Source organism: Vombatus ursinus, unplaced genomic scaffold, assembly GCF_900497805.2.
Source record: "Vombatus ursinus unplaced genomic scaffold, bare-nosed wombat genome assembly UNPS02015255.1, whole genome shotgun sequence".
Taxonomy (NCBI): Eukaryota; Metazoa; Chordata; class Mammalia; order Diprotodontia; family Vombatidae; genus Vombatus; species Vombatus ursinus.
The window spans coordinates 2,884,671-2,889,670 of record NW_020955033.1 but is presented as its reverse complement, the minus strand read 5'-3'; positions in this window follow the sequence as shown (position 1 = coordinate 2,889,670).

The following is a 5,000-nucleotide window of genomic DNA, read 5'->3' as shown; positions in this document are numbered from 1 at the left end:
CCTATGGGCTCAAGGCCACATATGGCCTGTTAGGTCCTTGGGTACAATCTTTTGACTGAGTCCAAGCTTTACAGAACAAATCCTTTTATTAAGGGGATTTACTCTGTGAAGTTCGGATTCAGTTGAAGGGCTGCACTTGAGGACCTAGGGGGCCACATGTGGCCTCGAGGCCTGAGGTTCCCCAACCCTAGTCTAAGATATAGGTACAAATAAATAAACTCTCTGATCTGTCCATCCAACTAAGATGTCATACTCTACAGACACTTTCCATTCATTTAGTTTTTTCCAAATAGTATTGCCAAATAGTAAATAGTAAAGCCAAACTCATTTGAATAATTATTGATCTCCTTTGGGAGGTTCTGCACTTTTCCCAGGACTTAATGCAATCAATTCAAGGGAATTTGTGAACCCCACTATACAGAAACCCTCTCCCATTTAGAATGGAATTCTGCATGAGGGTTGTGAACATCATTGCCTAGCATTTATCTCCTATTTTTTTATGTCTCACTCAGCATTAATAATTAGAGGGTCATTGAACAAAACTATATCTGTTGTTAAATCTTTTAAATAATTATGTATATTTTTGAAATAAGCAAGGTTGCTGCCTTGTTGCTGGAGGTGCTTTTAGTTGGTATTTGCTCTATTAAATAATTTTTTATAGTCAACAAACATTAGCAGTGTGAGTTTGCATTCTCTAGACCTTTTAGTAAATTGAGTGATTACAAAGATGTGGTCTGCTGGCATCTTATATGTGTGCAAAATTCTGGAAGCAACCAAAATGTCCAACAATAAGAGGGTGATTAAATAAATGGTGGTACAATAATATATTGGAAGAGTAAAATGCTATTTAAGCTGATAAGCATGAGGAATACAAAGAAGCGGGGAAAGACCTTTGTGAAATAATGCAAAGTGAAAAATGCTGAAGCAAAACAATAAAGTATTTGATAACTATAACCATGTTTTTAAAAAAAAAGGATGTGAATGAATGAGATAAAGAATATTCGTGGGGACTTGGAGTAACTGAAAAATTGTTATGATATTCATGAGTAGAAATTAATTAAATATATTCTTAAGCAATATTAGTTAATGGTATTCATGTTTAATGTTAAATTTATGGAATAATAATAAAATATTTCATAGAAAAAAGATACAGTCTCCAAAAATGTCATTTGAGAAATACTGCCTGTTCTTTTCTCAAACTTTCATCTACAATGCCATGTGTGCTTGTAGGTTATTGTGATCAAAATTTTGTAGAGATGGAAAAGTAGGTGTAGGGGTTAGTAGTTGGCAAAAACCATTTGATCCCCTTTCTGTGGTATTAATAATACCTGTTTTTCTCCCAGTGATTTGAAATTTTCCCCTTTTCCAAATATCTTGAAAAGCAATCCTTCAATTACCTCAAAATTGTGTTGCCTTCAGGACAGATTATTTCGGTGTATGCTTGTTCTGGCCCAGCTACTTTTCTCATTGTTTTTAGTGTTGTTTCTATCTCTTCAGGATATATGGGGACTAAAGGAAGAAAAAAAATTATCATAGAAATCTTTACACATCTTTTTCTTATTTTTCATTTGTTCTTTGTCCTCCTTCCAATTTCATTCTTAAATGATCTCAGGATGATAGGGTTTAGTTGTAGCTCTTGCCAATCTTTCTGTGAGCTTTTATTTGCCTCCATTCTTCTCATTGTTTTAAAATCTGATATTGCCCATTATCCTCTATGAAACTCTTTAAGATTTTATAAAATTAAATTTATACTTTATACTATTATGATCCTTGGCTGTCATGTCCCTTTGGTTGGCAAGCACATAGATCAAGTATTTACTGACTGAAATCTTTTCTAGGATATTTTATTCTCTTTGTTGTGATGATTGATTTATATTTCTTAAATTTCCTATGAAATGGTGATCATTTATGTCAATTTATGTTTTTTAAATCCATTTTCCTCTTGGTGGTTGTGTTAGTGTAAACAATTTATCCAGATAGGGCAGGTGAAGTTGTCTCAATAACAGGTCAAATCTCATTTGTGTTTTCCTTAAGTGGCATCTATTATGATCTTAGTTCTAACAAGTTAGTAGTTTGACTATATGGCTGGACTCACACAGCTGTTTCAGAAAAGACTCTCATATCAGCAACCAGTCATTTCCTATCTGTTAAATTATACACAATTTTTTTGGGTATGATATTGCTTAGTGCTTGCAATGTCCAGCATCTCCCAGGTTTCTTCTTGAAGGAAGTGTCCATGATAAATATATACACAAGGCTTCCATCTCTCAATCCTTACTCCTGAATATGTTTTCCAGCATATTGTTTTATCATTCTTCCCTATAACTATCTTTGCATCAAAGTTATTAAGTACTAAAGTATATAATTATTCAATTCATTGGTGTTGTTGAGTCATTTCAGTTGTGTCCTACTCTTAGTGACCCCATTTGAGGTTTTCTTGGCAAAGATGCTGGAATGGTTTGCCATTTCCTTATCCAGCTCATTTTATAGATGTGGAAACTGAGACAAATAGGGTTAAGTGACTTGCCTAGGGTCACACAGCTAGTGCCTAAGGCCAGATTTGAACTCAGAAAGATGAATGTGCCTGACTTAGGCCCAGCACTCTATGCATTGTGCCACCTACATACCTCATAGTATTTAATAGTAGATGTTTATTAATTATATAGTAGAGTACTCATATATAAGATGCTTGATAAATGTTTATTGCTTCATCAATATGGTAGAAGTTTGATCCTTCTTCATCCTTCATAACATCCTTGGGTTTATTTTTGTGTTGGCATTTTTGCAAATGCTTACCATTAGTACACTATTATGAGATAATCAAGTATCCCATGAAGTGATTTCTGGCACTACCAATTAAAGTTCCATAAATTAAGCCTTTTTTAGGTACATAGTGTGGCAAATCCTACCCCCAGGTAAATTATATAAAGATCATTTTTGTTTCTTTCACTCTAGTTCTTTGGCACTCAAGCTTACACATTACTTTTAGCCAAACCAGAAAGTTGCTGCCAGGCTAATATAATATTCTTTTTCTTGAACTGCAATTATATTGGTACCACTGTTTCTAAGGCTCATTAATTTGCTATGCCAGAACAGGGCTGGGGTGGGGGGAAGGCAGGATATAGCTCCAATGACAAGTTCCAATTGAAGTTGGACTGCAAGCTAACTTGCTACTTAAAATAATGTCCCAACCTATTTAGCTCTGTGGCCACATATGCACCTTGTGAACCCCCTCTTCCTTCTGCAGGCTGTTCACACCTCTAGTGCTTTCAGTGCCTGACCCCTGAGTGGGCCTTCTACAAAGCTTGGCATAGGCTGGCACAAAGTGCTTGTTTAAACTTCATTCACACCCCACTCACATATGTAATGTGGACTGGCAGACTAGTCTCGCAGGGGCTATTGTTGAGGCATTAGGAAAGGGCACTTTCGCACATTATAATCGTGATACTTTTTAAACTAATTTGGTTCAAATTAGTTGGGAAGCATTATTGGGCCAAAATGGAGCCAGCCTGGAACACTTTATTCACAGCTGACCCTGAACTAGAGCAGAACTGAAAAATTGACTGGTTGAACTCCCTGAAACAAATGATGCCTGAGTGGTTTCATGCATAATAACCGCCTCTGATTTAAATGGAGTCATCAGTCAGCAGCCACGGAAGCTACAATCTAACCTATATATTTCTAAAAGGCCTCTCCCTGGAGGGTCTAAGCCTCCCAACAAGCATGCTGTTTAAACACACAACATATAACAGGGAGAGAAAGTATCCTTTACTTTAAATTTAAGGCTGCTTCAGGATTAATAGTGGCAAGTCATTGGAGAGTTGGAATGTAAAGCAGGGATCTATTTGGTGCACCCTTCCTGAGGAAATCACTGGGAGCTGTATAGTGGAGAGAGAAGATGGAATGTTATACTTAGAATCCAAAATTCCTGGGTTCAAATCTGGCCTCTGACATTTACTAACTATATAACAATGGGTAACCCTGTGAACTTCTGGTTCTTCATCTATGAAGGGGAAAAGTTGGGGGGGGCAGGTAATTGCAGTCTATTATATTACTGGGTAGAGTAATGGATAGAGCTTTGAGCTTAGGATCAGGAAGATGTGAGTTCAAATCTTGAATCAGATATTTCCAAATTATGTGACCTTGGGCAAATTACTTCACTTCTTTCTGCTTTAGTTTCCTCAAATATAAAATGGCAGTAATAATTATTACATAGTAATTACCACTCAGGGTTGTGGTGAAGGTGAAATGAGATGATATATAAAAAGCCATTTACCAACATTAAAGTGTTGTATAAATATGGGCTATTATTATTATAAAGTGTTGGTCAACTTAAAAGCATTAAAGTTCTAGTTATCATTTTTTTTTAATTTGAAGTTTCAAGGAAGGAAGGAAACAAGCATTAAGTGCCTACTATGCTCTAGACTGTGCTAAGCATTTTATAAATGTTATCTCACCTGATTATCATAACAACCCTACAGTTGGTGCTATTACTATCCCCATTTTACAGCTTAAGAAACAGAAGCAGAAGTTAAATGACTCGTCCAGGGTCACACAACTGGGAAGTGTTTGAGGCTGGAATTGAACTCAGGTCTTCCTAATTCTAAGCCTAGTGCTCTATCCACTGCACCAGAGGTACCTTTCTTAACCCTGGCATGATTCCTTTCTCCATTATAGATGAAATAAATAAGCTCAATTTTTAACTAAACAAATGAGACAACTAGTTCTCTCCACCTGGCTCAAAGAACTCCCCAAGTGATCATCCATTCCTCCCTTAGTTTTGTAGTAACTCAGTCAGTGGCTCACAAAAAGAAATTGGTCTGAACACCTTGCTTTCTAAAGGTCGGGTGTTTCTCATGGTTCTTGATAGGCAGTATTCTCAGTTTTCTCAGTTATTATGAGGTGAAATCTCTATCCTGGTCATAAGTAGTGTAGCAGCAGCAGCAGCAGCAAAGTAGTAGTAGTAGTAGTAGTAGTAGTAGTAGTAGTAGTAGTAGTAG